The sequence below is a fragment of the Oryctolagus cuniculus genome, chromosome 12 (genome assembly GCF_964237555.1).
Source record: "Oryctolagus cuniculus chromosome 12, mOryCun1.1, whole genome shotgun sequence".
Lineage (NCBI taxonomy): Eukaryota > Metazoa > Chordata > Mammalia > Lagomorpha > Leporidae > Oryctolagus > Oryctolagus cuniculus.
Genome location: NC_091443.1, coordinates 47,179,091 through 47,192,632, shown reverse-complemented (window position 1 = coordinate 47,192,632; position 13,542 = coordinate 47,179,091).

The following is a 13,542-nucleotide window of genomic DNA, read 5'->3' as shown; positions in this document are numbered from 1 at the left end:
TAAGAGCAGTGTTATTTCTCCATGTTGTATATGATGACGACATAAAGTAACCAATCAGATCACAATCAAGAATCTCTGCACCAACACAGGGTGTTGTTTAGCTAGGACAATGTCTGGCCCTCAGTAAATCCTGATAATAGCTGAATACAAATCATTGGTTTCCTTTATGAGAATCAAGAACAGAGAAAGCTCCATAACTTTAATAAAAAATTTTTTTAAAAATCCTTAAAACTCTAGACCTAAAAATTCATTAATTTCTGTTCAAATTTTGTTCCTATCATCATCAATTTTGGTATGTACTTAGGTATTTAAATAACACAGAAGCATATGATTTTTATGCCTTTTTTAAATAAGGATGCAAAAGTCTTCTTGCTAAACCGTATCCTCTGAAATTATTTCTTACCATTTACTGTGTTTTAGGTTAATTATTTCAATGACACCAATCAAATTCAAAGAAGCACTGCAATATTTTCACATATGTAAATTCAACACTCATTTCTAATGTCTTATTTCTTCTAATACTGGTCATGGGGCAGACATTGTCATTTTAACAGTGTAGCCATTTGCTGAACTTAAAGCTAACTGGCAGATTTTTATTTATTTTTATTGCTTTGTTAATAAAAGGGAGGATGAGAAGTGGTCTTGGGAATGGGTGAAGTTGACAGGTTCTGCAAACAACGACTGATTCTACAGCTGGAGACAATGCCTAATGCTGCAGCTCCATATATTCGTGCTGGCTGGGGGCCAACCTGCCTGATGGAATTCAAAGAACCCATCTGGATAAAGCTCCCGTGACAGTGACCTGAATGGAGATCACAGACTGGGACAGTCCTTCAGAGTCTAAGTATTGTGCACCTTTCATGAAAGGCAGGCCATGATGCATGACAGTGACTAAAGAAGAAAACACATATTGTATAGACAACAGAGACAGCTTTCCCCCCGTTTTTATAGATGTAAAGGAAGAAACAGAAATCAAAATTAAAAATAAGAAAAACGGACAGTCCTTTAAGGTGTGAGTCCAAAATGCCAATGTGTCTGCTTTCTAAAGTTTATGAAGGTTTTTTTTCCCCAAAATCTTTCATTTAAATTCGGGATTTAAAAGGCATTACATTAGGAAACAGATCACAACCCTGAAAAAAAAAGTTTTATAGTTTAAGCATTATTCTTCATAGACAATTCTGAGCTTTAGGGAACCATTAGGTAAAAAGTTAGAAAATACAATTATGTGTGCCTTTTGTTTGACAGCAAAGCGGTTAACTTTTCCCTCTGCCTTAAGGAGTGCAGAGAGAAGCTGCTGAAGGCTTTTCAAGCCAGGCTTCGGTGAGCAGCTTGCCAAACTCTAAGGTTACTATAGCCTGCTCTGAGTACCACTGTGGGTTTCCTAGATTTAATGAATCAGACCCTGAAAGTCCGATTGCATGACGAATCCTCAAGGCTCAGGGAGCAGCCTTCTCACAGTCATGCTTAAAGGGAAACATTTTGGATCATGGCATGAGATCTGTGAGCTCTCATCTCAGACGGTGACAACTTACCCCACTGTACCTCCTTACTGACTGTAATCAGTGCCTGCAGCAGACAGGTAGAATTATGTGGCAGTTCCAAATAAATTCACTTACTCTGACTTTGTATCAATAAGATACATTTCTTATTCAAACTACATGGACATTTTAGGTCTAATGTTGTGTGTATCCAGGATTTCTTCTCGTGGAAACCTTGGCTAATGGAGAAAGGTTGATCAGAAACATTGCTGCTTATAGTATTAGAAAAAAATAAATGTATGTGAAACTGTGAACTTTTTATGTAATAATTTGCTCAGATGTGACATACTGAATGAGGTGTTTGGTTCAGCAGTTAGGATATCACTTGGGGTAACTAGCATTGTGGCACAACAGGTTAAGCCACTGCTGATATAGGCATTGCAAATCCAAGTGCCAGTTTGATTCACGGTCACTCTGTTTCCCATCCAGATTCCTGTTAATGCACCTGGGGAAGCAATAGACCATGGCCCAGATCCTTAAACCTCTTAAACCCATTTGGAAGACCAAAATGGATTTCCTGACTCCGGGCTTTGGCCTGACCCTGTCATAGATGTTTTACCCATTTGGGGAATGAACCAGATCGAAGATTCATTCTCTCTCTCTCTCTGTTTTTTCTCTCTCTCTCTCCCCCTCTCTCTCTCTCTCTCTCTCTCTCCCCCTCTCTCTCTCTCCCCCTCTCTCTCCCTCTCTCTCCCTCTCATTTATCTGTCTCCCTTTTAAATAAAGGGAAAATAAATAAGTAAAAATTTTTAAAAAGAAGTGAAATATCACCTTGGCTTATATTTTATTGACCAGAGCCGGTCTGAAAAACTATTAGCATATTCTAACATTTTAAAACATGTTTTAGAATTTAAAGTGTTTCTAGCCTAGTGATATGCTCAAATGCAAATCATTTCCAAAGAATGAACTTTCATGTCAAGTCTTAAAGAGCTCAAGCCTACGATTTTGGAATGGAAATTGTCAGTTCAGTCAGAAAATAACCAAGCACAAAAAGGAAACCAAGAATATGAAGAAAAGGAAAAATAAACAAATATAATCCCTAAAACCTCAGATATTAAAATGATCATGATAATGTAAATAATGAAAAGAACAGCTTACGATATTTGAAAAAGTATTAGTTTGAAAATATTTGCAGGAAATGGAAACATACTACTTTTGCAACATTAAAAAGACAAAATTAAAAAATATTAATATTACAATCATTTCAAAATTTGCAAAAATTATGCTTTGATTCACAATAACCTGGAAAAGGTTATGTTCAGATTGTTATAACTAAAACAGAGGTGCTATTCTTATCACATCTATTTTGTACTGAAGGTTTTAGGCAAGCTCTTAAGAAAAAAGGGATAAAATAAGTGGATTAGGAAAAAATCAGCTATCAGCTATCTGTCATTATTTACAGATAATATATCTGAATTACAGAAAATCAACATATCTGAATTACAGAAAAGTTAATAGAAACTACAGAAGAAAAATATTTCAAGATATAAAATCAATATATAGAAATCAACTATATTAGTATTATCCAAATATATTGATAATGAACATAACATAAAATAGAAAGATATTACTGAAGTTTGCATCACTTTTCTAAAATGCATTCAAGTGAATTAATCACCATATAGGCACCGGTTTGTGTCCCAGCTGCTCCAGTTCTGTTCAGTTCCCCTCAAATGTGCCTGGGAAAGCAGCAGAAGATGGCCCAAGTTCCTGCACTCCTGCTACCCATGTAGAAGGCCCAGAAACAGCTCCTGGATCCTGGCTTTGGCCTGGCCCTGAATGGGTCATTGCAGCCATTTGGGGAGCAAACCAGCAGATGGAAGATTTCTCTCTCTCTCTCTCTCTGTCTCCTCCTATCTGTGTAACTCTGACTTTAAAATAAATAAATAAATCTTTTTAAAACTCAAGAAAGCTATAAATGAGAAATATAATTTGTTTCTTTAGTATGGAATACTTAACTTTTGCATAGTCACTGGCTCTCCCAATATTTTCTAAAAGCCAATTCAGTCTAAGCCAAAATCTCAATAAGATTTTTTTTGTGTTTTCTTGTCAAGCTGATTCTAAAATTTACAGCAAATCCTCAAGTACCAAGAACAACCCAAACTCTGCCTTGAAGAAAAGAGAGGTTGGAGAACTTGCCCCAGTATATGTAAAAATTATTATAAGGCATTTATAAATAAGCCAGTGTGTTATTCATGAAGAAATAGCAGATATTTCAATAGGTACCACTAGAAGAGCCAAAAATTGTACATAATACATTGCAGAACATCATACATAATATATTGTCACATGCATTAGGTTTTGAGGAAAACTATAACAAAATATCACAAACAAATCTCACAGTCTCATAGTCCTTGAGGCTAGAAGTCTGAAGTCAAGGTGTTGGCACAGTCACACTTCCTATGAAAGTTAGAGGAATCCTGCTTTGACTCTTCCTAGTATCTTGTAATTTGCAGGCAATATTTGGTATTGTTTGATTGGTAGCCTCATCACTGCAGTCTTTTGGCTTTACATAGCATTCTCTGTGTGTGGCTGCATCTGCATATGGCTATCTTCTTATAAGACTTTCTTATAAGTAGGGTGAGCCTTACTCGGATATGACCTCATGTTAACTTAAATAATTACAGTTGTAATTATTGTGTTTCCAAATAAGGTCACAGTCTGGAGAACTGTGACAAGTCTTTATTGGGGAGCACAATTCAATCTCATAAAAGCACACAGAGATAATTACATCAGAGATGATGGTATGGACTGGTAGAAAAAGAATGGAATTTTGAAACAATAACACTGGTGCAATGAGGTTGACATGGTTTAACATATTAGGCTTCCACTTTCACACATACAAAAAACAGAAAAATCATTTAAGGTACTATTTTTAATCTGAAATTGAACTTTAAAATTACAAAGCTTTTACCTGTTCAATACAAATTGTGAGCTATGCACTAATCCCATGTTAAGTCTTATCACAAAAAAAAAAAAAAACCTGCATCAATGTATTTTTGAATTGAATTAAACATGTGTGCTACTTCAAAAACTATCAAGTTTATGGAGATAGTGAATATCTTTATAACATAAAAGTTAGTGGAATTGTCTTTTAATAACATAAAAAAGCAATAAATGAAAAGACAGATTAAAGGCAGATCCTGGAGACTGTGAGCTAGGCAAGAAGTCTTCTTAGAATATTATGAACATTTAGATGAAAATCCCTCTACTAGACAGAGGGCTTCTAAGGGCATTTCCCAACAGCTTTCTACACTTAAATAGAAGGCAGAGATGGCCTTGACCCAAAGAGATTTTTGGATATGACTTTTATCTAAATAAGTGGATAGTGCTTTGAAGCATGGAAACCCATCAAGTTAAACTGAATGGTATAAGACAGTTCAAAATTTAAAAAAAAAAAATCTTTTGGGGAAGAAAGATGGATTTGAGAGGAACTCATCTGGAAACATAAGCCTTTTCCCACAGAAAAGAATGGATGACTCACAGAGCAAAGATAAGAGACCAGAGGTCAGGACAAAACCTATGCCGAGTAACTCCCAAGGAAGAGATGATATATTATCAAGGAAATGACAACATAGCTCTCGCTGTACTCCAGAATTTCTACAGATCTGTGACTAAACTGTGACTCAAAATTTCCCCCTTCTCAAATGAAATTGTCTATTGTGTTTTTCCTGTCCCTCTCCCACCATTGTATGTAGGATATATTAGGGGACATACGAATTGTCTCTTCAGGAGGAAGATCTTGAGATGTAGAAGACCCACAATTGGTGATCCTCATCTTTAACTGAAAATAATTTAAAGGCAAGATCTTGAACTTTGATCTTCTGCAATAGGATAAGATATCTGGATATTTGAGAAATGCTAGAATGCTTAGAATATAAAAATATTGCAAATTATTTATAGTCAGAAATAGACTAATGGGATAAAGCTCACTTCAAATAGGTAGTGATTCTTCCTGTAAATAGAGTTTATTTTCCTTCTATTCGTCTCAGATGGACTGTGTTCTCTGAACCAATAGATTATGTTGGAAATGATAGTGGGGCTGTTTTGGTACAATTGCCCTTGGAACCAAGCCTTCCTATTTTGAGAAGCCAAATCTACATGATATGGTCCCATGTGGGCATAGACTCCAGACAGTAGCAATTGCCACCATGCTTGTGAGCCATTTGAGCTCCCAGATGACTCCAGCTCTAGCTGACATTACACAGAGGACAAGAACCCAAATCAGTCTGGTCAATACACAGAATCATGAGAAATAATAGAATAGCTATTATTTTAAGCTACGTGGGGTGGTTTGTTTTGCAGTGATAATTGAAATACTCTATGATGCAACCACATGGTATACTTATTCTTACTATTACAGCTGTGGCAGGAATAAAATTTAAGAATACTCGGATACTAAAACAATACATAATGCCTTTAATATTTTTTCAAACTAAATATCTAAAATCATGTAAATACAGTATTTTCCAAAGTGTGATTATTTGCTAACAGTTCTTTCAATAAAAACAAAAGAAATTTGTGTTTAAATTTCAATAAAGCTTGATTTAGAAGTGGGAAAAATGAAAAAATTGAGATAAGAAATACAAACATTCATTTTAACAAAGAGAGAATTCTAATCATTTTTCAATGCAAAAATTGTAAAACAATATTTACTCTGGCTTTTCTCAACTCCTTAATTTAATGTGTGTAAAGATTTCTATACACATTAGAACTATTTCTCTACTGCCTTATTTTTACAATTTATAATAACTCTCTTGTTCCAAATTACATATTTGCTTTTTAAAAACATGTTTATTGAAATACATTTAAATGTCATACAATTCATCCATTTATAGTGTACAATCAGTCTTTTTTTATTTCTTTTTTGTTTGTTTACTTGGAAATTTGCAACTATTACCATTTTAATTTTAAAACTTTTTCATCACCTCCAGAAGGAAACTAAATAACCACAGGTTATTCCCCATTTTTCTTCCCTTCATTGACCCTCTCTTCTCTACTTCCCAGCCCCAGGAAACCATTTATCATTTTATGTCTCTCTAATATTTCTCCTACATAACAAAATATTCTTTGAGCAACATCTCTCCATTCACTCTCTCTGTCCTTATCACTCAGACCTCTGATAAGCACAATTCTACTCTCTTCTATGAGATCAACATTTTTTTTTTTATTATTTTGATTCCACATATGAGAGTGATCATGCAGCATTTGCCTTTCTTTGCCTGGCTTATTTCACTTACATAATGTCTTCCAGGTTCAATCATGTTGTATAATAGCATTTTCTTTTTGCTTTATGTCTTAATAGTACGCTATTATGTATTTGAGCATACTTCAAAAGTTTGTGAATAATTTAATTAAAGGATAAATTTATTTTGGCCGAAGATTTTTTTTAAATCTATGCATATTTTTTCATAATACACACTTTTCATGAATCTTTGAAGATCCTTATAGGCTGGCACTTCAAAATTCTTTGTGCTAAAATAAATTATCATTTAAATCATTTTTCTCTGAGCTTATGAAGTACCCTTCTCCATACCACTTTTTTCTTATCCATTCATCCATTCATGAGCACTTAGAGTCATTCTGTATCTTGGCTACTATGAACAGTATTGCAATAAACATAAAATAGCAGAAATCTTGACCAACTGATTTCATTTCCTTTGATTATATACCTGGTAGTTGGATTATTTGATCATGTGGTGGTTCCACATTTAATATTTTGAGTCATTTTCCTTCTGTTTTCCCATGGCTATACTAATATATCCATACCTTTCCACAACTAATGTACAAGGGTTACTTTTTTGCCAAATCTTTATCAATAGGTTTTATATTTTCTTAAATCATAATTATCTTAGTAAGTGTGAGATTATATTTACTGTGGATTTGATTTACATTTTCCTAATGATTAGCGATATTTAGAATTTTTTTTTTCTCATATACAAACTGGCTGTTTGCATATCTTCTTTTGAGTCATGTCTATTTGGCATTTTGAACAGATGTCTTCCATCAACCTTGAATTTTTGGACATCTGTGGTGGCTATTGGTGAGTAAATGAATGAGTATAAGAAACACTTTTAATTGCAGATAAAATCTTACACAACAGTAAGCTGTGCAACATATATGTGCATACTCTAGTGTATCTGCTTAAAGACGCTGTGCTGAGGGACTAGGGTAGAGAGAGGGTGGTAATTGCAGGCCCTGAGGTATGACAGATGCAGAAGTAACTCTGGGTAAATCAACGCTAGGGAATTCCTAAATTATACTTTCCTGCTATATGTCTTTCTCCATGTGTCCTCATACAATACAAAAGAAAGCTCATATAGGCATAATTCCTTTGTTCCAGATTTACCTTTCCAAGTTGTTAATGATAATTTCAAAGACATAACTACAAGACAAGAAGATTGTTAGGCTTTTGATGCTTACTTATTGTACTCGTTTCCACCAATGATCCTCAACTTTGGAAGCCCAGTGAACAATCTGGAGTTTCTTTGAAATACCAATGTTGAGGACATAGCTCAGAACACTGAAATCAGTATTTTACAAAGTGTACACATGCATTTTTTAATTTAATTTAATTTTATTTTTTATTTGACAGGTAGAGTTATTGACAGTGAGAGACAGAAAGGTCTTCCTTCCGTTGGTTCACTCCCCAAATGGCCGCTACAGCCAGCGCTGCACCGATCTGAAGCAAGGAGCCCGGTGCTTCCTCCTCGTCTCCCATGCGGGTGCAAGGACCCAAGCACTTGGACCATCCTCCGCTGCCCCTCCCAGGCCACAGCAGAGAGCTGGACTGGAAGAGGAGCAACCAGGACTAGTACCAGGAGCCCCAACAGGGACTAGAACCCGGGGTGCTGGCGCCGCAGGCGGAGGATTAGCCAAGTGAGCTGCCCAGCCTCACATGCATATTTTTTAAAAATTCCCTTCATATAGTTTCCATGTGTAGGTATTGCCTGTATCTCTTGCTGTCATATACGTATTAATTTAAAACTAAGGAAACAGGTTCTAATTAAGATTCAGTTAATAATCCCACAAATGATGTATGGAACACTTTTATCAGAAACAAATATGTACAAAGTTTCATGATATTTGCCCCATCGTACACCCAATAATTAGATTATATTTGTTTAAGAAACAATACTAAAAATATGATGAACCCAGAAATTGTATATCACATTGGCTAAATTGAAATTGCAGCATGTCGGAGACCCAGATGCAGTTCCTGACTCTTGGCTTCAGCTTTCAGTCCTGGCTGTTGCAACCATTTGGGAAATAAACCAGAGCATGAAAAATTGTTCTTCCTCTCATCCTACCTTCTCTCTCCCTCTCTGTTGCTCTTCCTTTCAAATAAATAAATCTTAAAAAATTTTAAAACAATTGTAAATGAGTGGGAAAATGTTTATTATTTGAATATCCTAGGATGTATTTTTTGTGATTATTAAATGTTTCAATATTTAAAATATACATACTTGCATGAAAAATGTGGTAAATTTAGAAACACCAGATGGCAAGGTCAGAAATGAAAAAAGGAAGCAATTCTCCAAGATCTCCAAAGATCAAGAAATGGCATAAGGCAGATCAGTGGTATGAAGGACGGAGCCCCAGAGCTTCCTGCACTGAGTGATGTATGCAGATAAGTTCTTCACTGTGCTGTGACTGAAGAGTTAACTTGTGCATGTCCAACTTTCTTAGTTACACCTCATGCCCCAGATAACATGCCCCAGTATGCTATGGTTTGCATTCTGAGTACTTCATGCACCTTTAATAATATCTTATACTATTCACCCAAAAAGAATAAGAAAAAATGTTTCTTTTATTATAGGACTCAATCTCTTACAGCTGACTTTAAAAAAAATTTCCATGGAATGATCTATTTTAAAATCCTGTATTTTTTTCCATCCTCTAGCCACACCTGGCAGAAAACTCGTGTATATCCAAAAAGAATAAGCATTGATTACTATAAAGATTTTGAGCAGAAACAAAATTGAGAAAGTCAATTATTAAGCAGCCATATTAGATTCCTTGGAATTTTTCTAACAATATGCTATATGTTGAGTGGTTTAAGAAACAGATATATAGTGTCTCACATATCCAGCGTTCAGAAATCCAAGCTCTAGGTGTTGACATACTTGCTTCCTTCTGAGGATCAATAGAAGGTATCAGTTGCATAGCTCTCTTCTAGCCTCTGAAGATGCTACACTCAGATTTTTGCCTTAATGGCCACATGCATTCTCCCTGTGTATATGTCTGTCTCTAAATTACCATTCATAAGGCTAAAACGTAAATACCATATTGAATTAGAGGGTACACTTTACCAGTATTGCCTCATTGTAACTTGACTAATTATATTTCCAACAACCTTATTTCTTATTTCTGAAACATAGTGATGAGAATTTTAATATATGATTATTTGGGGGAACATAATTCAACTCATAGCAGTAACATTCAAAGATTTAAAAAGTTCCTAATGCATCCAATATGTTTATGAATCCAGTGAGTTTCCTTACTGTTTAAAAGTGAACATTTTCTCACAGCATAACTCCGTATTCCCTAGCTTCCTTCAGTTGCATTCTATTAACAGAAAAAAGAAAGACAAGGTACATGAGAAACAGTGATAAAAATATTGTTTACTGACTCACCACAAATAATGAGGTCAAAGAGAAAAGCTAAAGCAATGTTATACAGCCATTAAATAATAATTTGTCTCAACCTTCCATCTGGGAAAGATATATGAGCAGTTTGTTGTTCTGTGTGTTACTGGAATTTTCCAGGCAAGAAAAGAAAGTAAATTATTAAGGAATTTATTTTAAATAGAGCATCAAAGCTTTGGATATGATTGCCCAATGTGATTAATTTTAGTAATTATCTTGAAAAACAACAAGGTTGACTTTAAAGCAACTAGTAAATAATCTCTTCTATATATAATCCTATAATTGGAAAGAATGAAGTGAAGGTATGCAGGGACTTTGAAAAGTTTATGGGAAATGGAATTAAAAGATAAGTATATTTGGTTCAAAATAATTTGAAATCCATTCATAGTTTTCTTGAAGTATGTATTTTACATGAACTCTTTGAAGGCCCCTTGTATATAGCCAGGTATAACTTTTCAATATCCATGACATATTGGTGGTTTTCCACTTAGCTTTGAAGTTATTTGGAAAATAAATTAATAACATTCACTCATCTACCCACCCTACCATAGCCAGAATTAATTCTGATGTGTTCTTACTGCCTCACCTCCTAACTTCACTTCATCAAAGCAACGCAATTACTTTGCATTTTCCTACTTTTATGGATATCTTTATGATGCCTTTAGCTCAGGACTTTGCAGCTCAAGAAAGCTTTGCAGTTTGGATATATCCATTGATTAATTGAATTTAGATTTTTGTTACCAAATTTAGTTAGCAAACCTCTATTTTCTTAGCCACCTTCATTAAATTTTAGTAATACTAGCCACAGGCATAGAATTGTCAAAAATGATAACTAAAGTTTACATGAGACCAGTTAATGTTTTAAAATGACAACAATAAAACTCCTTGAGATTCCTAGGTTTTCAACATCATTTAAAGAACCATTTTTGAAAATAATAATCTTCCCTAATCCAGACTGATGGACGATTTTAGGACATGGGAAGAAAATACACGTCATGATTCTGGAACAACTTGAAATGCCTGAAATAAGGAAACAATAAACACACACAAAGTGCCGAATGGCTAAGGAACACAGGAGAAAACTGAAAGTATTCATAGTAACTCAAAGTGAGAACAATTTGTACAACAAATTAAAATAAGGTTGGAATATAAACATTTAAAAAAAAAAAACAAGTAACACTGCATCTCAATAACTATTCTTTCATAGTCAAATCTCTTTTCTAATGCTCCCACTTTAAGGACCCTTGAAATGATTTGAATGTAGCTTCATAATCTAAGATGGTCTCCCTAATATGAGGTCAACTGATTAGAAAGCTTATTTCCATTTTTTTTTTTTTTTTTTGACAGGCAGAGTGGACAGTGAGAGAGAGAGAGAGAGAGAGAGAGACAGAGAGAAAGGTCTTCCTTTACGGTTGGTTCACCCTCCAATGGCCGCCGTGGCCGCACACTGTGGCTGGCACACCGCGCTGATCCAAAGCCGGGAGCCAGGAGCTTCTCCTGGTCTCCCATGTGGGTGCAGGGCCCAACCACTTGGGCCATACTCCACTGCACTCCCAGGCCACAGCAGAGAGCTGGACTGGAAGAGGGGCAACTGGGACAGAATCTGGCGCCCCGACTGGGACTAGAACCCGGTGTGCCGGTGCCGCAGGCGGAAGATTAGCCTATTTCCATTTGTACTTTAGTTTCTCTAACCATGTTAAATGATATTTGTCCAGATTCTGGGTATTGGGTGTGGATGTGGCTGGGATGCCTTAGCAGACCTACCACATTCCTCAAGCAGTGAAGCATAACTTCACACTCCTTAAGTGCATAGTGACTTCAATCACAACAAAAGTATGGAAAAGAGCATGAAAGAGTGACTTCACTACCAATCTATACTTCCTCATCATCAACAGTAGTGTCATGTTGACAGTAAGTGTCCTGGAACTGATGTGATATAAATGACATTTTACCTGTGTGATATTCCTCCTCCAAATGCATAGCTTCATTTTAATCATAAGAATAACCTGAGCACCAGGGCTGTGGCCCAGTGGATTAAAGCCCTGACGTGCAGTGCAGGTATCCTATATGGGCACTGGTTCGAGTCTCAGTTTCTCCACTTTCATTCCTACTCCCTGTTAATGTGCCTGGGAAGGCAGCGGAAGATGGCCCAAGTGCTTGGGCCCTGGCACCCACATGGGAGACCTAGACAAAGCTTCTGACTCCTGACTTTGGCCTGGCCCAGCCCGTCATTTTGGCCATTTGGGGACTGAACCAGAGGATAGAAGACCTCTCTCTCTCTGTAAGTCAAATAAATAAATTTCAAATAGATAAAATAATTTTTTAAAAAAGAATAATCTGAAATATATTCCAACTAAAGGATAGGCTACAAAATATCTGATCAAGACTACCCAACAATAGAACGTTTTAAAAAAATGAAAATGTAGGAAGTGGTCATAGCCAAGAGGAATCTGAGAAGACCTGATGAGTAAATAGTGGAAGTGCGGTTGGAGTGCTGGAACAGAGAAGGGACATCAGGGGAAAAAAATGAAAGAAATCAGAGTTAACTATGAGCTCTGGTCAATAAAGCATGTGTACTGGTTTGTTAGTTTTTCATCATACTGATGTAGGATGTTAACAATAGGAAAAAGTCAGTATGATTATGTGTGAACTTGGTACTAGCTCCATAATTTTTCCCAAAATTTAAGTTTTCCAAAAGTTACAAAGATATAAATGACACATAAAGTCATAAATATGCTACAATGAGACCCAAGAAAAGCACTTAATTCAATCTAAAAATTGTAAATATCATTTCTTTTTGGTGTAGTTAACTGATAAAGAGAACATTATGGTGTAATGATACTATTCCAGGCAGAAAGAAGGCCTGAGTGAGCTAAACCAGGGAAGACAACTCAAATAATGGAAAACTGAAACAACTCGTGCAATTGAATAGCTCAGTGAAAGTGTTGTGTAGAAGGCAGGACAGTAGGAGGTGACAAAGTCATGCAGAACCTGATATTGTAAATTTGTATTAAGTATCATCAAGGAAGACAATGAATCTCTAATGTAATTTTTTAAATAGCGTGGCCTCTTTTATAAACTTGTACTTATATTTTACCCTAAATCCAACCCATTAAAATTAAAACCATTTTTGTCTGATTTGTCTTCAAGAAGGTAACTTGATCAAAGTTGTGAGTCACTTGAAAGACTAGATTTTTCCATAGGCTTGTTCATCTCCCTTACCATTGATGGTTAGACAACAAGCACAGTTGAACAAACTTGACAGATAGCAGCCTTAAGTTGCCTGCCTATTTCAAAGCTGAAAATATTTGCTATGTAGCCTTTTAAGAAACCCATCACAGATCCTGCCCTAGAAA